Consider the following 23,468-nt stretch of genomic DNA (forward strand, 5'->3'; position numbering starts at 1 on the left):
CTGGAGTGGCTTGATAACAATTCTCCAAGTGTGAACTCAGTGGGAAAATCTAGAACGAAAAGAGAATGCATATTATTTAGTATTTTAGACAAGAAGGATAGACAATAGGACTGGGGAGAGCTATCAAGTCTATTAGCTCACAGCGAGGCCTGATCTCTGCCTACAGAGGCCAAAAATGGCAAGAGTACTCTATGACAAAAGTCTAGGGTGGTATTTTTTTACTTTTAAGGGATATTTGCCTGATTGTGAGCTACTGTCCTGACGTCTTACTCTGAAACCTGTAAAAGATAAGGGCTGTGTTCCCACAGTCTCAGGTAATGGTCCTGCACCCAACACTCTGAAAATGGAATAAGGAGGGACAGTGCTACCTCGTAGTGCAACAAGGTCTATTAAAAACGTACATTTTCCTTCATCTGCTGACAGCAGAGACTAAGATGATGAAAGAGTGCTAAGAAGGACGTGGTCATGGCATGATGCTGGAGTCCAGCATGGTTTTGGCTATCTTCAAGACTTAAGGGTAACCGTTGGAAGATTTTCATTAGAATATGTTCAAGTCACAAACTTGAATATTAATCTTTAATCGGTTTAAACAAAACACTATATAGTAGGTATCACTTGTCATTCCACACTGAACAAAGCCTAGAAGATTTTAGGTAAGCCTCAAAAAGCCATGGATCTTGGATTAGACAAAGATTTCTTAGATGCGACACCCAAGGTACACTGATAAAAAAGAAAAAAATGATAAATTGGGCTTCGTCAAAATGAAAATACATTTCAAAGGACACCATTTAAAAAGTGAAAAACAAGTGAAAAAGTGAAAATCATATCCAGTAACAGACTTCCATCCAACTAACAAGTGTTTGCAAAGACATGGAGAAACTAGAACTCTTATACATTGCTGGTAGAACTGTAAAATTTGAAACTGCCACTTTGAAAGACAGATTTACCATATGACCCAGCAATTCTAGTCCTAGGTAACTACCCAAGTAAAATTAAAACTACTTACACACATAAGCTATCATACCCAAAAAGTGGGTATTATTAAATGGTGACTAGATAAAATAAAATGTAGTACATTCATACCATAGAATGTTATTTGGCAATATGATACATACTACAACATGGATGAACCTCAAAAACATTGTGAAAGAAGTCAAATATAAATGACCACATGCTGTATGATCCCAATTATATGCCATGTCTAGAAAAGGCAAATCCATAGAGATAAGAAATAAACTATTGGTTGAATGGGTCTGGAGGTGGGAACAGAAGTAACTGCAAATAGGCACGAGTTCTTTTGGGGGATGATGGAAATGTTCCAAAATTAAGTGATGTCATAGTTGCATACAACTCTACAAATTCACAGATTTTACTAAAACTCACTGAATTGTATACTTTGAAAAGGTAAATTTTATGTGAATTATATCTCACTTAAACCATTTAAAAATTAAAGAAATTTAGAAAAGAAGTCATGGATAGCTCTGGCTACAAATCTCATTGTGAAATGTTAAAATATTTATAAGTAATATGCCACTTATCTTGCCGTCACGCTTCTAGAAAACTTGACCCTTAGGACAAGGAACATGACTGAAAAATAAAACACTTTCAAACAGCAAGTGTTAAGATGGTTATTCCTAAATGTATGTACTTTTGATTACAAGAGAAAATGGGAAGTTCTCCCCTCACCCCTACCTAGGCCTGAGATTAGAACTTAATGACTTATTATACATACAAATACGGAGCACCTTATTTAATAAGCTTGATTATCTGGTTTCCCACAGCAGCTAACATTAACAAAGTGACAGTTAATACTGATGGAAGAATCAGAAGTAAAGGCTATCAAAGCATAGCCAAGTGAGTCTGATCAGCCCCTCACTCTTAACATCACTGAGGGCAGGGCAAAGATTTTTCCAGGACCCTGTGGTCAGCAAAGATAATGACATCTGTTACACAAGCCGGAAAGAGGAAGAGTTTCTGAAAGTGAGGTCATCAGAATGGCCATGGGTGCTTATTTATGATACAGTTACTCTTCCTCAATCCAGACCGACTGAATCGGAATCTCTAGGAATGATACCTGAGTATCCGCATTTTTAACAAGCACCTGACGTGACACTTGTGCATGCTAAAATTTAAAACATAAGAGACCTATTCTTATAGAATATTAGAAATGGAAGGAAACTTGATCATCATGTAATCCAAATGTCATATATTGTAGATTAAAATATTGTGGAACAATAATGTAACGTTATTTTTCCAAGATCCCCAAATATTTCTTTAAACTCTTACAAAAAAAAAAATCTATGACTCTGGTCCTATAAACTGTCAAGCATATTTACTGACACAAGGAACATATAAATGTACCCTGGTAATATTTTCTTCAAAGATTACTGAAGATAAAATGCTTAATCATTTAAAGAGATGTTTCTGCTCTCAGGAAAATTAATCCAGAGCACCTCATTACCTGAAGGTGCCAACTAAATGAGTCATCATAATAATTAAATTATTTTCCCTTGTTGGCATGTTCAGTTTCATTATTGCACTTTTCCTCCAAATATATCTTCCTCAAACAAATATATAGGTTTTACCAAAAAAAAAAGTCAACATTCTTACAAATTGCTAACATTAAGTCATCATTTGCTCTGAAGACCCACATCTCCAGTGCTACAAGGCATATTTTATGTTAATCCAGCCTCAATTCTCTTGTGCATGCGTCCTAAATCACTAGCTAGCAGGCACAGCTCTTACACAGAAGCTTGGATATTCAAATGCTTAAACCAGCCCAGACTGTCACTTCACAGAAGTCTTTTGTCCATAGCCTTTATCACATTCACAGCTTCAGTGAAACTATCTGTATTCCATCTTTGAATGATTTTGTCATTTTTTTAAATGGGGGAAATAATGCAAGCCAATATTAGAATTCTCTAGAACTTGGAATACTGATCTAATGGCTCATCTACTACTAGGCTGGTGTCTGATGTTTTCTCATGGTAGAAATAGAAAAAAGAAAATGTGCCAACATCAATGATATACTGGGCTTGCTGAGGTGGGAAGTTTTCCCAAGACTATACTACCCAATTTTGGTGAATGATGCTGTGCTAATATTTAACATGGAAGAAGAAAACACCTAGATAGGAGATATTTCCAAAACTGACAACTGAAAAGAATTTCGCACGAGCAAATCTATATAGATAGAAAACGTAACTATAGTAAGACCTCTTATAATAGTGACATTCAATACGTTCTCATATGCAACATTTTGACAGTAAATTTCAATCTTTTTTCTCTCTTCCTCTTTCATCTCTACACTGCTATCTTTTTTTATTTCTGATAGATTGTGAGAGGCCTAACATATGTTTTGAGAGCAACTCTATTTTCTACTATTGAGAAATCAGGCAGGAAGTTACATTCTGGTACATAACTCTTTGCTAGTGACACTGGTTTTACCCTCTGGGAAAATGAATGGTGGGCTGTAAACTGCTCCATTTCATGAAATTCTTAACTTCTCTTCCACAAAAAGGCTAGTAGCTTTTTTTCCCCTCTGCTCCTTTCATGATGCCATCACTGAATTCTAAGACGTTTCCATAAAACTTCTTAAGTCAGCAAAACCTCAATTTTAAGTCTATACTAGTTAGAACAAAAACTTGACTTGTGTTTGCTTCTCCTCTGTTTTCAGGGAGAAAGGACTTATTAAATTTATTAATAGTGAAATAAAGAGTGAAGCCAAATATACATATACATCTTTTAGAAACTAAATCTGTTGACAAATTGCTGCTGAAATAAATGGTCATGCTTGTAAAGTCTCTTCTCCCTGGTAAGATTGCCAGAATCATAAAAGTCCATTTTCTCCACTTAATTTTTTTTTTTTCTTTTGGCAATAGCATGTATGAGGGAATAGGTACTTAAAAAACAAACAAAAAACAAAAGGTTTTCTTTTTTTTCATATCTCATAATGTTCCCTAGTAGCCTGTCATCTCTTCTCACTGCAGGAGAGGTTAGTGAGCTTCCATAACATTCTTTATTCCCAAGAAGTCACATAAAAAGCTCAAAGGAAAGCATTACAGTAAAAACTATTTTTTTAAACTCAGATTAACATGAAGGAAAGACCCTGGTCCTCCTGGTTTTTTTGACATCTTCACTGCTCCCGAACTCCCACCCCAGTACCACCATCTGTCAGGACCAGGGAGATTCTAATTTAACACCAAATAACAAAAAGTAACCTGGATCAAGCTTGGTAGACACCCAGGAAACCCACACTTGGGGAGCTCTTGTTCTGTCCATCTCTGCCAGAAGGTACTCTTTCTACAAAACAATGTCAGTTCTAAGCTTGTTTAGTAGTACATTTCTGCCAAGTATGACATTTCTCATTTACCACCTTCCTTATTTCAGTTACATACACATTGTAATAGCTGAAATAACTTTATAATGAGGCAATGCAAGATTCACTAATGATTTTCGTTTGAAGGAATTAAGTCTGTTTTGGGTCATGTAAAAAGAATAAAAAGAAAGGCCTGCAGCCTAGGATCTCAGAAGGACCAGACAGAGATTTGTTCGAATGGGCCAGTAAACCAAACAATGGCCAGGAAAAGGAATTAGAAAAGCAATGATGACTTCAGTGAGTAGGAAGAATGTATTGCTTTTAGTAAATTTCTGTCCTAAAAATAACACAGAAAAAAATTTTTTTTTCAATGACCTATGGCACTTTAAGAGAAAAGGCTGACGGCTGGCTTAGCAGGGGACTGTAGGAAAAAACAAAAATGAACTACATGCACAGAAATGTCTTAGTCCTGAATTTCTTCTCTAAGTCTGTTGCTATCTGACACCTAAACCTTTCCTTTCTATAATGCACATGTTATGCCAAGATTCCTCATTCCTATAGTAGCTCTGTTACACATAGTACAGGCGAACTGTTATGTGCTGATGACATCATTCCTGCATTTGTTTGTTAACAATTACTGAACTCATACTCTGTGCCACACATTATGTCAGGGACTGTGTCTATAAAGTTGTATAAAACTGTCTACGGCCATGCCACCCTGAACAAGCCCGATCCTATCTGATCTTGTAAGCTAAGCAGGGTCAGGCCTGGTTAGTACTTGGATGGGAGACCACCTGGGAAGACCAGGTGCTGTAGGCATAAAAAGTAAAAAAATTAAGAAATAAAAATAAGGGATCATAAACTGACAAGGTCCTTGCAATCTGTGAGGTCGACCAAGGGTTGTCTTGTCTAAAAAATAAATAAATAAATAATAAACAATAAAAAATAAATTAAAAAGCACTAAGGCAAAAGAAAATTTTTTTTTAATAAAATTGTATGAAACAAAGAATTTTTACAACAGCTTACGGTCTATACCTCCTGTGGAGGTAAAGCACTGTGGCAAAAGATAAAATGGCTTTAGGGTTACATACCAGAAAGCCAAGCCTCCAATCCTTGTCCATGCCTTGTTCCAGCACTTCGTCCCAAATATCCCATCTAAAATTTTCTAATCATCTATTTTTGGTTGGGGACACAGTACTTTCTGATCCACTGAATTTCATGATAAACTAAAATTAGACTCATGCTTCTAAATAGTACTCTTGGTACACTGTCCATTCTGAAACAGTAAAAGTCAGTCTGAGACAGAGAGGTGCCTCTCTCCCTGCCTATTCATCCTGGAAAAGTATCTGAAGAGATCTAAGGAAGGCCAGTTAGCTTTAGGGATTTCTGTGACTAGGGCATTCCTCCACAAAAAAAAAAAAGCGGAACTGCATCTATTAACTCACTTCATTTCAGCCACTGAGCAGACTTAAAATTGAAATAACTTTTAGTTACTGCCAATCTGGGATCTATCTAAACCAATGGTCCAAGAATAAGAGATTCCACAACCCATTATCCAATTCCACTCCATTCCTTTTAATTCCGAAAAGTACACAATCTGGCCGCTTCATAATGTTCTCAATACTTGCTTACTGAGAAATTTCAAAGATCAACTCACAAATTATCGAAGTCCCATTGCTCCCTATTATAACCTGGAAGTATGATCGTTCTCTTGATAGAAGAATCAGACATTAATTTGATGCGTGTTGATTTTTAACCCCCTCCTTCTCTTCCTTTCCTAACATCTTTATTGCTGACCAACACAGCACCAGACACAGGATACAGAATCCTCTTCTTCACAGCCTGTCTCTAGTAAGAAAAATAGCTACAAGCAGTTATTTCCAATCTTCTTAAATTTTCAGTATCCTATCACTGCTTAACTTTAGGGTACTCTGCTGTTCTGCTTTTCTACTTTTCAATTAAAGTGTCCTGAGACTCTAGTGCTGGGCACGAAGTACCATTTACGTTGTCTTGAGAGGTCTAGGTTCCCTAAGACAGTAAGCAATGCCCTTGATTCCCAGACCTTTTGATGACATATCCAGCCTCAACTCCTACCTTTTCTCCATTTACACCAGACTCTCCAGACATACTAAATCAGTGCGCAGTTCCCTCAACAGGCTGTTACCTCTCCTGGATCTGTGTCTCATACATTTACAAATGCTGTACCCAATGACACTTGGGCATAATCACAGCATTTATCACACTGAACTACAATGTGCGGTTTACTTGTCCATCTCCTCTAACTAGGCTGTAACTACTAAGGATGGGGAGCATCGCCTATTATCTACAGCACTTGGAATATACTAACACTATACTTTGTTGAAATAATGAAGTGATGAGTGACATCCCCCCTCCCCCCCGCAAGCCTGGGGCAGATGCTCCACCCTCTAGCACACTATTTGATTATCTGCTTTCCATACTAGATTAGGGGCTCCTCAACGTAGGGATGGGGTCTTTTCTTATATAGTGGTGTCTAATCTTGTTCCCAGAACACTGTTCAATAATTCTTTTTAGATAGGTAGGTAGGTAGATAGATAAGTAGATTAGATAGATAGGTAGATTGGATGGATGGACAGATGGAAGGATGGATAGATAGATGATTGATAGATAGATAGATAGATAGACAGACAGATGACAGATAGATAAATGAAGTTCTTAGGGGAAGATAAGAATAATCATCAACTGTAGAATCTTCAAGGTGCTATTAAATGAGATGAATATTTCTTAGAATACCAGGTCAGAATAAGTTGACGCTGGAGACCTGCTCTCTCCAACACAGACTCTCTAAGGTTCAGTTTCCTCATTTGCCAAATAGGGTTAATGAGAGTCCCACACCTCACTGGGTTGTTGTGAGGATCAAATGAGTCAACATGCTTAGAGTTTTGGAGTAGTGTTCGACACACAGTAAGTGCTAGAATTTGTAAATCAGGAACACGTGTGTTTGCCTATTGAGTCTGAAACCTACTCCCAGCCCTGCCAGAAACGACGCATGTGGTAGTTTCCAATCAAAAGCCACCACTGCAAATAAATCACTCAGGCATGGAATTCAATTCCATCTAGTCTCTTCCATATTTAATCAGTAATTTTCCTGGTGAAAGAGACCAACCAAGTTAAATGTCATAAAAATTGACTAATAGAATCAATCTTCCAGTGGTTCCCAAAACCATACTCACATTGTGGTAATTTGCCCTAAAGCCAACCACCAGAAACTGAATGCAAAGAAAGCTGAGGAGGTGTTCTGCCAGAGAAGGAATTTACTTGCTTTTTTTTTCTTCTTCAGAATAAAAAGTGATCATTTCAAAGATTACCATACAAAAGGACCATACCAAGAATACAAGGATATTTTTTCCCAGCCACCTATTTTTCTGAGAGGTTCTAATCTACAAAATTTAGATATCCGCCCCACTTTCCTCTAATCCACATCAAGGAAGAAAGTAGAGAGGCCTTGGAGCAGTGAATCATCAGAGACTTCTCAGGAAATGCAAATTAGAGAGGGAAGGGCTTTTTTAAAGATGCAAAATTCACAGCCTGAAAGAAGGCAGTGCCTTTCCCTTGCCAGCCTCCTTCTCTCTTCTGGCCTCTTCTGTCCAAAAAGGTTTTCCCATTTTCTTGAAAGCAGCCCAAGAATCTGCCCAATAGCTTACTACAACTGGGTCCCAGTTTGTCCTGATGGTTGCAATTAATATAGTAATTAAAACCCTTTCGAAGGGCTCTTGGTTCAGTCAGTGGTGTTTTTTTTTTTTTTTCCAGAAACAGAGGCTTTCTTTCTATAAAAACACAGTAGGAGGTGCATTTAAAAACTATATTTCAATTGCAAACAATGTGTCTATGTTTCCAAATGGCAAAAAGAAGATAAGAAAATTATCCTGGGGGAGTGGGGAGGAGGTGAGGACGGGGCCTGAGGTGGCACTACAGGTGTAACCAACCAAAATTCTTTCAGCAGTTTTCATGCTCTGCTGCTGCTCCTGCAGCAAAGGAAATTCATTTCAAGATGCAGCAAATTAGCAAAATTAGAGCAAAACCCTGGGTGATATCACACCGCTTCATGAATGCATCCAGGATGAAGGCAATATAACAAAACAAAACCAGGAGAATTAAAAAGTTGTGTTTTTTTTTTTTTTTAAAAAAAAGGCCTGTTTTTCTATATTGAGAGATAACTTGAAAGATTTACCAAAGATTATGTTAATAATTGATTTTTGGATGCAGGTCAAAACTAAAGGTAATCAAGTTGAAAATGCTACCAGTTAAATAAACCTTTTTGCCATCTCCACAAAATCATTCCTTTCATAGCTCTTCTGAGAGATATCTAAAACACAGTCTGGCTGATCCCTTTGCCACCTGGAACTCCTTCAACGGATCCTTCTTTACGTAAGATAATTAGTCTCTCCTCTTGCCACCTACAACCAGCCCCAGCCCACCCTTCCAAACTCATCACCCAGTTTCTCCTAAATGACTCTGCATCTTCCTCAAAATGATCTAATTTCCATCCTCATGCAAAATGTTTCCTTTCTTGCTCCCAGAGTACATTTTTGTCATAAAGGCAAGCCAGTGCTAGAAGAGGCCTGGGTTTAAAATCCAGCTCTGACTTTTACTACTAATGGGTGAGGAAGTTTGGATCACATATTTATACTGTCTGAGCCTGTGTTTCCTTATTGTCATAGGTGGGTGAGAGAGTTTCTTCCAGCATAGTTGTAAGAATTAGCACCATTGTAGAGATATAAAGTGCCAAACCTCGTTCCAACCACTCATGTCAGTTCCTCTCTCTGTCCCACTGACAAAATTTTTTTGCTTGATCAAACTTTAGGCAGGTTCCTGAGTCTTTTCCTAGGTCCATCTATACAGTTCTTTGTAAAATCCAATTTTAGGAAGAACTTTGCTAAGTCGGTTTAACCAATACCTGCCGCCCCCCTGCTCCCCAATATCTGATCAGGTTCCTCATCCTCCATCGTCTCCCTGGTGATATATGATCACTCCAACCTGTCTTCAGCAAGAATCCTGTTATGTCAGTTTAGCCAGAATCCTCCATACTCTTGATATTTCCTCTTAGTAATTTTCCATCCGCTGCCCCCTACACCCTGCTCTTGGCTATAAATTCCCATTTGCTCATGCTGTATTCAGAATTGAGTCTACAGCCATGCCACCCTGAACAAGCCCGATCCAGTCTGGTCTCAGAAGCTAAGCAGGGTTGGGCCTGGTTAGTACTTGGATGGGAGACCACCTAGGAAGACCAGATGCTGCTGGCGTAAAAAAACAAAAATAAAAAAATAAGGGATTGTAAACTGACAAGGTCCTTGCAATCTGTTAAGTCAACCAAGGGTTGCCTCACCTAAACAAAATAAAAAATAAAATAGTTGATTTTATTCATTAACCATGCTTTCTGTATTTCTTTATCCACTACAGTCCCAAGCAGAGTCTGCGACTTTGATCAACTCAAAATCCATTGTTTGCCAGTTCATTGTTGCTTGTTCTTTTTTCTCTCCTGAAGAAGTTAACAATTGCCAGGCCTGCTTTTGCAAATCAACCATCACCCCCCTCTCCACGTGGTTGCAATTCTCCTTTAGGGTGTCCCAACTTGGAACAAAGAATCTAGTAAAATAATTTTTTTCTCATTATCTTAACTCAAATCAAAATATAACACATGCTAACTACTGTTTTAGAGGTTAAAGAGGAAAAGTTACAGGACCAGATAATCAAGACTACTACTGCAAGAAGAAATCTTACCTGGTAGAACACTCCTTCCCCCTGGCTCTGAATAACTTCCTAGCCAACTTCTTAGCAACCTTTCATTATCAATTACATCTTCCCTCTCACACATTGTCAACCTTTTTCCACTCTGCTCAGGTACCCGATGCTTGCCTACACCCAGTTAATTTCTTCACCACTCATTTAAATCATCTCTTCCTCAAAGAATCAAACAAATTTTGTAGTGGAAAGGTATAATTAGTTAATTGATTGCTTCTTTCTTTTAGAGAAATTCTTAGTTAGTGTGAAGTCTTGACTGCAGAGGAATTACTGATGTCTGCTTCTCTCCGTCGGAGAAGAAAGGAGAGGGGCGATGAGGAAAAAGGGAGGGCAGGGAGAAGTTAGGTGCTAGACAGTCAAAAACGACAAATGTCTACCACACTGCAAAAGAGTAAGCATTTCTCCCTGCCTCTCTTTTCTCTCGGCTGATTAACCAGAGAATTTACTAATAACTTTTAGGGACAAGCCACATTCTCCTAATCAGACTTTGAGTTGTCAATGAAATAAACAAAGCTAAGGATATTGTACCTCTTCTTGTTGCTTTTTCTCCTATGCTTTTCTCCATCATCTCAACTTGTGGCACCTTCCCCCTCTGATTTCCAACTGCAAAAATAGGAAAGAATGGGAAAATGGAAGAAGAAAACTACCCACCAGAGGCAGCAAACCAGTACCCTGGAGAGTCCCTCACCTACTCAAAGTGTGGTGTGACCTACACATCTGCCCAATAACTGAAATGACCCTGCCCTATGCCCTGTGAAAGTGCCCATCCTAAATCAACAAGATGTTACATAAAAGTCTCTCATATTTGGGGAAAAAAGTCAAATAAGTCACGTTCTATGGAAAATTCTGAACTGCATGCTGTCAGAGACCCACAGAAGTGTGACTTTCCATCTCTTGCCCATAACCTAACCAGGAAAATAAGCACATATACAACATCATCCACAGCTAACTGCATAATGGGTACTAAACAAATAGTAAAGGTAATAATACTTGACCCTCTTGGACTGCACTGGTGGTTTGGAGGTGGGAGGCAAGGTATTGATTCTGTGTCCTACCCCTTACTTTCATCCTCTCTGGAGTTCCCTGCAGTGGGAAATACGCACAGAATAATCAGCATTACTATCATAAATAGTTGGACAAGTTTTAAATACCCGATGACTTCTAAACTCAGACCTCCTTTGGTAAACAGTGCTTGGGTACAAAGCTTAGCCACAAAGACTCTCTGAGGTTTCCTATTCTCTAATTCAATCTATCCTGGGTCTGTGGAGTGAACCAAAAGCCCCTCCAGCAAACCAGCCTCATGCAGCACTGACACAGACCCCTGACCACCACCTGGCATCCCATCCAGGCCATGAGAAGAGAAGGTGAGAGGGCCTGCTGTGCACAGCAAGCAAGGAGTGTGTTGAGCTGTCCCTGCAAACACAAGCCCTTCCACGTGTCACCACAGGCAGGGAACGAAGACCCAAAATGACACCTTGTCCAATGAATGACAACCTGGATCGGTCATATGACCAAGTGCTCCTACCAAGGGAGGAGCTTATAAGGAGGTTGGTAAGGACCCAACGAATTCCCTTATTTTTTCATCCCACATCCCAAGAATGAATTCTAGATAGATTTTCTTTCTCTGACCTATAAGTGTTTCTAATATTCATAAATCCATTCCACCCCAGTTCCAGTAATGAAGTCTAACTAAGGAGGACCTTCACTCATACTTATCTTGGGCAATTGGATATGTCTTATGCAATTAGACATGTAAGAATTTAGTAGGTGGATGAAACCCTAAAAGATGGAAACCTTGACCTGTCATTGTATTAATATCACATAACCAGGATCTGGCACATTAAGAAAACAGACATCTATAAACCAAATGAGAGCTAGAAGTGGACAAAAGAAGAACCCAGCAATGCAGGGAAAGGAGGTGGAACTGGCAGGCATTGAAAAAGGCAAAGATTTCAACATTTGTTTTCTTGCCTTTTTGAAGCAATATTAGAACCTACATGAGCTAAGTAAGCCCATTATAGCCTTTTCATAATATTTTCATTCATGTAGAGAAATGCTTTATTAAAGGTCAGCTCATTTTTGGTTAGCCGTACAATATTTTCATTTAAAATATAATTTTAATTCAAATTTTAAAATTACAGACAAAAGTATTTAAATGCCACTTATAGCTCTTAATCTTGTGAAAATTTGGGAACCTCCCCTATGCCCATAAATTACTTGTCCCAGTCCAAACTAACTACACAACCTTAATTTTATGGCTTCATTTATCCTGGAAGTACTAGCCTGTGTCCTGTATTGGAAAATCATTTGCTCTAGGAAGTTATTTTTTTGTTGTTCCTTCTTCTTCCTAAGGTCCATTGTGTGGCCAGGAAAAGACACTAGAACTCAGGTTAAATCCTAAAATGACCCCTTTTCCTTTTAAATTCAGAAGCTACTACAGGAAAAGATAGCCTCTCAGAAACAGGCTGAATTGACAGATTGTAAAATACAAATATGCACCATAAGGATAAGGTCCTTTTACAGCATTGTATCTGTAGTATGGTGTCTGGCACATAATAAGTGCTCCAGCGTATTTATTGAATTAATGACTATGAATATGGAGATCGTAAAGGGTGCTATGCTAAAGATATTTTGTTGACTTTGTAACATTTTGTTGAGGATTTAAAACTGTAGACATCCATAAGACACTGCTTAGAAAAGATCAGAACATTTCATTAGTAACTCTGTAAAAAGTCATATGCTGTAAAAGTAACAATGGAAATCAGTGATACAGTGAACATGCTGGTTGTTTGGCTGACTTGTTGGAGAAGAGATTGCTTCATTCCTACATATGCACAAAGTGTTGCAGATGCATTTGAAGATGACATGACACAGGAAACCAAATAACCATCAGAGTTTGAAAGGAAAGACCTATACTTCCCTGGAATATTGTCAACTTTAGGTTATGTAGACCTGAGTTTGTCCTCACCCTGTGGGAACTTCCTTAGGCTGCACCTGCTGAAGTATAAGGTTAAAAACTTCTAAATTAATGCAGCATTGCTCGTACCCCTCTTCCAAGATTCTAATAGGGACAAAAGCACTTAAGGCAGGACCAGATCCTGGTAAGCTGAGGAACTTTAATTACCTTCATTAAGATAGATAAAAGTCCAATCAGACCTCTGGGAGTGGCCAGGAAATTCCTCTGCTCTGCTAAGAAACATCTGGGAGCTAAATAGGTTAATATAGCATTGTAAAAGGATTTCTCAAATTAACAGTTCTGAGAGTTTATTCTTTAAAATATAACTGTAAAAAATATCTTGTCCAGCAAATAAAGAAACATACAAATGAAGAAAAGGACCAAATTACATAATCTGTTTGGAGAAACATTAAATCATAATAATAGCATTATAACCAGAACAAGAATTGTAATTATTTTCCAGTTTATAATCCAGAAGTAATAACGTCAGATAAATTTATAATATACTTAGGTGCTACAATAATTTTAATGAGTGGTCGCTATTAAATGCTAGTAACCAAAAAATGTAAAAACAATTATAAATTAAACCAGAGACATGGACTTAAAAGAATGAATAATGGCCAAATAATATCACAGAATATTGCTATATTACTACAGACTCTTAGTAGCATATGGGGAAAAAAGCCTTACTTCAAGATAAAAACAAAGGCATATTTTCTGATAATAGAATTTAAGCCAGGGTATTATTCTATTTTCTCTTACTAAAACAGAAATTACATCTTTTCCAAGGAAAAAGGTTAATATACATATTTCCATCCAAAAATAAAAAGAACACAAAAATAACTTCTCCCCTCTTTGCCCTGTTTGGCAAGATTCTCTTGTGAAATTTTTATTATCTCTAATGGCAGGTGGGGGCCTGTGTTTGTTAGTCACAGAAGTTATCCAAAGGAGCAAATGTCTAGTATTGATAAGATGCTCCTTGTTCTAGCTTTTCCAACTCAAGACAAATACATACAACATGCTTCTGCAAACAGTTTTTAACACTCTGCAAACATAAAACACAACCCTATTTATCCAAAAAGTGCCATCTTAAATTAATAATCTCCCTAGAGATTTGGGGCGGGGGGTGGGGGGGCGGGGGATGTGCCCTAACAGAGGTGACTTCTCCTTCACAGAAGTTCGCCTGTCCGAACACTTGTTACATGTGATGTTTCCACTCTGATTAAGCATGAACATACATGACCTTTATCCTTGGCTGGATTATAAATTCCTCAAACTTATCCATATCTCATAGAATAGTAATTGTAGCATATCAGGAGCACTAAATGATCAATAAGTATTTGCTGAGCTAGGGAGAGCAAGGGTAAATAGGATGGCTTTTATAATTTACATTATAATGGTTGTAACATATGGCGCTTTTAATTTTTTTCTAAGGGCCAGGTAGAAAAAGCTGCCTTTAGTATATGAGAAAACTTTTTAACAAGCATGTTTGGGTTCTGAATCTCAGCTTCTCCACTCATTTACCCATGTGTCTTCTCTGTATACCATAACTGCTCTGAGATAGCTTCACCTGTAAAATGGGTACAATGATGTCGACTTGTGGGTTGTTATCGGGATTTAGAGTGATAACAATAGGAAGGGCTTAGCCCAGAGCAAGCACACTGAATAAGCTCAAATCATTAGCAGGGAGAAGACAGCACCATATGTCCATTTTTTTGTAACTACAAAAAAGTTGGTTTTCATCTTACTCAATTCTACTAAGATACTCTAAATGCAAAAACTCTGCTCTCTGCCTTGTTCCACAGAGCACACAGCGAGATGAGAAATCTTCCCAAAGCCCCGAGTCCCAAAATGTTTGAGGACCACTGTGCATTCCGGTTAGGCAAGTGGAGTTTCGCAAATTGGGTTTTTCTGTGTGTGTGCTGGATGGTTCCCTGGAGTCATTCCGGAAATGGAGCCATTTCAATTCCCCTCCCCAAGGGGACCTGTCCCGATCTGTTTTGGCTTAGGTTTCAGTATGAGATTCAGAAAGGGGGGGTCTCCTCTCTCCCTGTGGAAGCCTCAGACCCTTCCCGCAATCTCATCTGCAGGTATGGTGCCTGACTGTTTTTCTGTGTGTGTGCTGGATGGTTCCCTGGAGTCATTCCGGAAATGGAGCCATTTCAATTCCCCTCCCCAAGGGGACCTGTCCCGATCTGTTTTGGCTTAGGTTTCAGTATGAGATTCAGAAAGGGGGGGTCTCCTCTCTCCCTGTGGAAGCCTCAGACCCTTCCCGCAATCTCATCTGCAGGTATGGTGCCTGACTCTGCTTGGTGCCATGTCCTGGGGCTCATTTGGAAAGGGCATGCTATCATTTAACTTTTCTAAAAAAGGTTTCTTTCTCTCTCTCTCTCTCCCTATCTACTTCCCTGCCCCAAACTCATTCTCAATGTCTTTCACTTGCTGTTGCTGTTGCTGCTGCTGCTGCTGCTGCTGCTGCTGCCGCCGCCACCATATACAAAGTTCTGCAGACAGAACCGGCACTGCAGAGCCCACAAGGCTGAACCTCCTCTCTGGGCAGGCAACTTCCCCAAACACTGTTTGCCTGCAGGGAGGCTGCCTGTTGAAGCAGTGTTGCTCAAACATCAGAAACGTCTGGAGAGTAGGAAGTCTGGACAGGACTCAGGGATCCGCAGTCCTAATGAGCATCAGGTCCTCAAATAACGTTTTGTGATAAGTTGAACAAAAAAAATTGACTCCCACCTGGGCCACTGTCTCTGTGGAGTATGCACCTTCTTCTCATGTCTGCAAGAGTTTTCTCCAGGTACTCTGGTTTCCTCCCATATCCCAAAGCTGTGCACGTTTGGTGAACTGGTGTGTCTACATTGTCCCACACGCCAGTGCGGGCGTGTGTGAGTGGCCCTGCAATGGAAAGACATTCTGCCCAGGGTTGGTCCAATCTTGCACTCTGAGCTGTCAGGATAAGCTCTAGCCACCCTTGACCCTGAACTGGAATAAGCAGATTGTAAAATAATTCTCTTACTTGTTTTTATTGACCTTTCTTAAATGTATGTATAGCTCACATTTATTTCAATGTTTAATATTAGAAGTGTTTTCGGTCTTCATTTAGAAGTCGGGTGGTATTTTTGTAACCAGAAGTATGCCACAGAAACTTAACTCTTGTTTATATCAATTAGCCTATGGTAAAATTGGTTTTGTTATATGTCATTTCCCTTAAAATCGCAGTTTCCAAGAGCTTATCAGCGAAGACTCGCTGTACGATGCTACTACTCCACAAACCATGCTTGGAGTAGCAGCATTCTGTTCAAGGACCTTTGACACCACAAGTCAGGTAACTGTGAATGAGTAAGGGAATAGAGAACACAGCACTCAAGCAGGTGATGTTCATCTTTAGTTTCTGCCTCTAATGCTACTTCTTTCCATGTCCCCAACTACACTGTACCCTCCCTGCCTCTAGTCTGCTCCATGGTGACTACCCATGAGCCCTGCCAATTAGCATTAATAAGGCACTTACTGTGTTATGACCTAGGTGCTGTATATATGTTATCATTATCTCAACCCATACTCATCACTAAGAGAGACACATCATTCTCATTTTACAGCAAGTTTAGAAACATAAAGCAATGTTCCCAAGGTCACAAGTGACAGAGGTACATCCAGGAGCCAAGGCCTGACCCTTAACCAGTATGCTAAGTTCACGCCATCCTCCAGTTCTTCCCCAGCCAACTGTCACATTCCCTTCCTGGAGAAATACTAACGTCGATGTGTGGTGTTTCCTCATTCAGACAACAAACTCGTTGGCACAGACCTTTTAGAGACACAATGTCATCTCTGGACACAATAACTTGGCTTATTCATTGCAGACTGTTGAAGACATAGCTTTGTCCAAGTGGATCTGACTTCAGTACTCTCATAACACATCCGGTCCTCCCTATCCAATCACCCACATGTACACTCTTTGAAGATCAATAGGAAAGTTTCCATTAGCAATGGGTACCCACTACAACAGAGAGGGCGAGACAACCCCACTCAAGGGATAGTGTGACCGGGCTGCACTGTTCTGAACCGTGTCATGGTTTTAATAGAGCAAATCAGATACTTGAATGCAAATAAAGGTTCTGCCTCTCAGCAGCTGTGTGACCTTTAAAGTTCTGTAAACCTTGTTGAGTCTCAGGTTGAAATTGTAATAAAATGATAAACCTCGCAAGATGGTGTTAAGGAATAAAGGAGGTAAAATATGTAAAAATGTTTGGCACATAATAGAAATTCAGTAAATTCCAGTTCTTTCTTTTTTTACACACCTCCTGATTTTCCAGAGAATCCTCAGCTTTATTAGTTGAGAAAATCTTAGTGGCCACAGGATCCAAGGGCTCCCAAATCTAAGTGCATACCAAAATCACCTGGAAAGATTTCCAAACATGCAGATTCTCAGGGCATATCCTGGACCAAATGAATCACTGTCTCCAGGAATCAAGGCCATGGGGTCTTCATATTCTAATCTGCAAACCATTTTTGCAAATCACTGGTCTGTCCCTGATCAGAGAACATCAGGTCCAAAGACCCAACGATGATTCTCCAGGTCGAACTGGTCTGAGGAGTCTGAGTCTGCTGCTGAGGGTGGAGGATTCAGAGCTTCTCTCCTATTTTTTGGAGATTTCCTTTCATAATTTTTCCCCGTTTCTTTTTATTTATAATGTGTAATTTTCATAAATATGACTTCTAACATTTACACTGTATTAAAATTAGGAAAACTCAAGGTAAAAAACAAAATCCTTGCATGAAAAAACTATTACTTCACAGAAGGTAAACAAATGAAAACAGGAAATTCAAAGCCATTTTTCTCATGGTGGTTCAAACTCCTTATGCAAATGATAGCTATGAACGCATCAATTCAGCAGCTTACTAGACAATAAAAAGACTTTATATAGATGGGCAGGAAAAATGCATTCAGTTACTGTCAGAATAATAGCTCTGGATCGCTTGACTGCTGCTCATTAAAATGCTCAGTCATACCTTCAAATAAAGGTATCTCTGTCAACCAAATACACGGTCCAAGGACCTTTTGACTCAAATATTTTTCCAAATTAGATTGAGAGATGTCACTCCACAAGCATTGATGTGAAAATGCATTAGATTCCCTTAGGACCGGAGTACCAACTATAGAGACAGTAGTTAGTTTTCAAGTTAGTGTGTCAAGAAAAATCTGTACAATAATTTGTCATTAAAGTGGCTTACACGGTACACAGGAAAGAATTCTTAGCTAAGGGGAAAAACACTAATAAAAGGGTGACCTTTAGCAACACCTTAGTAACACTATATATAACTTAATCAATTTGATGATTTTTTAAATAATATCATATCTTTATGCAAACTACCCATTATTTCTCTGAAGTAGAGTCATTCTTCCCAACCCCAAGCCCCACTCCCCCAAAAAAGGGTTCAGAGTTCTTAAAACTGCTTCCTGCTACTTATGTCCAAATAAATTTTATATTTACTACTGAACGCAATCTTAATAATCCAGGGCTTGGCCATTATACTTCGATCCTCCCCGTCTGGGCTCCACCCACCAGAACTGCTGGATAAGGCTTCTGTGTTGCTGCCAATAACACGCACTTTCAGAAACACTGTCTGGCAGCAGTCAGCTCCGAGGCAACACTGCTTTGGGCTTTCCCTTCTCCATCTTCTAAAAGGATTCTCTAGGGACAGAGACACACCTGATCTCTTCTTCCATCTTGAATCCTTTTTCAGTCTTCCTCTCACTTCTCTCGCTACTCCTTTCCTGTCACCTCTGCCTCCTCCTCTGCCTCATCTTTAAAAGCTGCTGTTCTTTGTGCTTCGTTCTCTACTCACTTTTCCTCACCCTCTATCCACTTTCCCTAAGCACTTGTATCTACCCCATGGAGACAGAAATATGTCCTTGTCAATAACTCCCACATTCTTAAACCCAACCCAGGCTGCTCTTCTGAGCTCTATCCATTCCAGTGCTTTTGGATAGTTATTTCCACTTGGATAGATCAAAAACATATGGAACTTAACCCTCTTTCTCTGCAATATCTCCCATCTCACTCCCAACCATGCACACAATTGGTTGTGCCAGAAACCCAGGAACCATCCTCCCCGCACCCCCATAAGCATTCCTCCTTCATAACCAAGACTAAAAGATGCCTCCAAAATAATCTTAAATCCTTCTGCTTCTCTTCATCTCTGCTACTGCCGCTCTAGGGCAAGCCCACATCCGAATCTCACTTAGAGCCCCGCCTGAGTTCCCTACATGCACTGCAGGTCCCTTTCAGTCCATTCTCCTGTGCTCATTTTAAGTGGAATCTTATAACGCCTGTGCTTAAGAAGCTGCAGTGGTTTCCCATGCTTTCAGGACAAAGTCCAGCATCTTGAAAATTCCAGAATGATCTGATTTTGTTTTTCTTTACTTCTCAGACCTCATTCATGCCTCCTTAGTGCTGACCCTCCTCTCCGCTTTTCCTCTCCTAGTTTAGCGCTGGCAATGTCCTTTCCTCCTCTTCACTCCTTCTCCTCCCTAACACCATTGGAAATGCCTCTTTCTCAACAAGACCTTCTTGTATCTTTCAAACTTAGATAGTCTTCTGTTACGTGTTTGCACAGTATCTTGTACTTTTCCCTTACAAAGCTTAGCAAAACTGTGTGTGTGTGTGTGTGTATCAGGATACATAGGATAGCTAACAAGATAGAAAGAGAAAACAATTACACAAAGCTTACTTGTGTTGTCTTTCTATCCTATTAGCTCAGAAAGGGCCATGTCTAATTTCTACACTGCTGTGATCCCAGAAGTCAGTACAAAGACTAGGAAATAACAGATGCCCAATAAATATTTATCGAGTAAATAAATTAACAAAGTATGCTCGCTGCTTCTATTTTTCTATTAGTTACATACAGTTATTTAGCATTCTTATGATTCTCATAATTTATTTAAGCAACATCTTCAGAATGGCCCCTACAATTTCTCTCACAGGTCAGGAGTGCCTATATCTAAGAGAAAAGAAATAGGACTTGAGGGCTATACAAACTGATTGAAAAAAGTAAGGGGTAAATTAATGATAAATTTCTAATCCATTTTAATTAATGAATAGATATGTCCCCAACTGACCTGCGGGTGAGATAATGCCTTAGGCTGTTTAGTCACCTGGAACTCAAGACCTCACAAAGCCAAATGGCCCATGACAAAGATGAAACTGAAGAAGAGCAAAACAAATGTATCATTATTCTTCATATTTTACACACAATTCTGAATTACCTCCTTTATCTTCTCAATAGTTAATAAAATATTTTAAAGAGAGCACAACAGCAACTTGCAAAATGTAGAGACCCAAAAGACTATTTTACACAGTTTCAAAACCATTCATTCATTGTCTATATTTACCTGTTACGAACTGGTTCCCTTTACTCCTGAGTTGCACAAAGGAAGCACAAGCATATATCCAGCTAATCATAAAATCACCAACGATTCTTACTAACAGGAAGTAGGTGGATGATATTGGCACCTTAATCATTTTCATGGGCTTTTCAATAGCATTTTAAAGAGAAATATTACTAAACATATAATGACTGTTATTTAGCAAGTTACTGGAAATAAAACTACTGAAAAGTTAATAAAAGTGATTAAAAATGGTAGAAAGATTACTCATCAATACATTTAATACACCAGGCAGGTTTAACCTAACAATTTTGCTTTTACGGGCAGCTTTATCAGCCATTTTAATTTATCCTACTATAAGAATAAATGTGCATCATGAAACCCAATTAAGTAAGCAGTGATAAAGCCTGAAAGTATTTTTCCGCAGTCTCTATATCAAAATGATTTGTTAAACATGGAGCTCTAAAAGGCAAACTAATGTGTCACCAAAGGGCAAAATGGATGTGATCTGACCTTCTGCATTTCCAATGATATAGTGAGCATTAAATTTTAAAGACTTATTGCAAACTTAACCCACAAAATGCTAATTTGAGCAGAGGAAAGAACATGTAATTAATATGCTATTTATCTACATTAAACATAGGTGGTTGCTATGATCTGCTCTGCACATACTTATTGGGCTCTCCCACTGTTATGAGGCAGCAAAAGGCAAATTTGACCACTTTTCAAGGGACAGCTATGCCATTAATATAAAATGACCATCACGAATTGGAACCCTGCCTATTTCAATCAATCTGGTCTGGAGTGGGGTTAGCTATGCCTCGGGTGTTAACATGGATCTCTTTCAGAGGAAAGTGAAAACTAGAACATCTCATGTTCATCCATTCACTGGGCAGAAATAAACTACTGCAGTTTTGCCATTATATATTTGGGGTACCATTTGTTACAGCAGCTAGCCTACCCTAAATAATACATCTACTATGAGGAAGGCAGTGTTCAAAAGGGGCAAAGTCCCTTAAGTAAGACTCAGTCCTTGTTATAAATCAGTGTTTGCATTAAAAATAGCATTTATTGCTTTTCTTTGTTAAAAAGTAATACATGTTATAGAAACATCAGAAAAACAAAATGTATAAAATTCTCAATATCAATAATTCCCATGCCCAACTATTAACACTTTGTTATATAGCTTTTACACTTTTTAATTCTCTTTAGATTTACACACTGATGAGGTAAGTAAATGACTGATAGATAAAAGTAATATATGCATATTATATAATACATTTTTTTCACTTGACAATATACTATGAACATATCTCTAAATCATTATACTTTCTTCTAACTCAAGCTTTTTAAAGACTAAAGAGAAATCCATTACCTATCTATACACTTTCATTTAACCATTCTTCTGGGAAAAGGGAACAATATGTGCAAACACATGGAGCCCTAAAGCCATTTGGTACATGTGAAGCAGTGCCATCAGTGTGGCACAGTGTTTCAAGTCGAAAAAGGAACTGGATAAGAAAATTTGGACAAAAGTTGAAGGGCCTTATATACCATTCTAAGGTTTCTAGATTTTATCCTGATGGCAACTGAAGAGTTTCCTGCAAGGGTATAGTATGATCTTTTCTGTTTCAGCAACAGTTTAGAGAATGGATTTAAGAAGGGGAGAATCCATGAGCAAAGATAAGAGGTTGTTACAGATACTGTAAGAAAGGGAACTACTACAGAAACAATGGAGATGGCAGGGAAGGGAGGAATTTGAGATAGTTAAGGAAGTAAGATCAATGAGATCTGATCACCAAATTGATATGGGGCAGAAGGAGAGGTTTCTGGTTTGGAGTACCTACGAAGACATTGATGCTATCATATGGTGAGGGGTTAACTGAATTCACATCAGCACCTACTATGCCATCTGGCACAGAATAAGCTGTCAATCAAGGAAGCCACTGGTAGTAATAGTAGTGATTGTAATATTAGTAGTGGTAGTAATTCCATTATTATACAGACTGACTGGCAGGGGAGATAATGAGACACTGTTTAAATGTTTAATATAAAGTGTCTGTATGACTCTTGGGTGGATTATCTTGTAAGTAGTTGGATACACGGGAAAAATAGGGTTTGGGCTAGGTATGAATTTAAAAACCACAATTTATAAGCAGCATTGGGTTTCCTGGAGTAGATGAACTCACCAAAGGCTCAGGGAGTCCAAATTGAAGGAATAAAAAAAACTGGACATAGCCCAGCTGAGCCCTGCCCTGCCCTGCACAGCCCCTGTGGCACCGCCAGGGCCTCTTCATGCAGTAATTGTAAAGTCAGATCAAATTATTCCTCATTTGACAACTTGTTTCTGCATCGCTCGTTCTATTCAAAAAAGGACTAAAATATATCAGTTCCTTGCCCAAACCACAAGAATTGGGAGCTGAGAAAGGAGGTCCCTTAACCCCATCTTGCATCAAGGCCGGAACCTTTTCCCCACCATCATCAGAACCAGTGCCATCCAGCTGAAAACCAAACTCTCCCTGCTCTGTGTGTTCGCCTTGTCCATTTTCACAGCAGCACTAATTATTACAACCTAAAACAGTGCCAGACTTACATTTTTTAATTAATAAAAATTCATGGTAAAACACTTTAAATCTTCTTTGTCATCTTATTAAAACAAATGACTGAACTTTCTTGCTTTATAAGTTTACAATTTGGATTAATCAATAAATCATACTTTATAATTTCAAAGACAGGCATGCAGACTCAATGGTATTTGCTTCTTGATGATGCTCAGGAATACAAATAACTGTTAGTATTTCAGACATCAGAAAAAAATAGCACAGAAAGGCAACAGAGGGGAAAAGACTTGGAGAAAGAAGACACTTTCTCCTCCTTCTCATTAAGCTCTCTTATTCCTCTTTCGCATTGTCTAAAAGTTTCACAATTGTTTTTTTCCATGATTACTCTCCTTAGAACAAAACTAAAATGAGAAGAAAGGAAAAGACAAGCTCTAGAGGCAGGAGCAGAAGTGGTTTGTAAGCTGG

General features: G+C 38.8%; 2 pseudogenes; both read left to right on the forward strand.

Annotated features, from left to right (window-relative positions):
* Positions 1–5,015: 5,015 nt before the first annotated feature.
* Positions 5,016–5,134, forward strand: LOC112483468 (annotated as a pseudogene).
* A 4,344-nt stretch (positions 5,135–9,478) lies between these two features.
* On the forward strand, positions 9,479–9,597 carry LOC112483386 (annotated as a pseudogene).
* Positions 9,598–23,468: the final 13,871 nt, after the last annotated feature.

The sequence above is a fragment of the Pteropus alecto genome, unplaced genomic scaffold (assembly GCF_000325575.1).
Source record: "Pteropus alecto unplaced genomic scaffold, ASM32557v1 scaffold24, whole genome shotgun sequence".
NCBI lineage: Eukaryota > Metazoa > Chordata > Mammalia > Chiroptera > Pteropodidae > Pteropus > Pteropus alecto.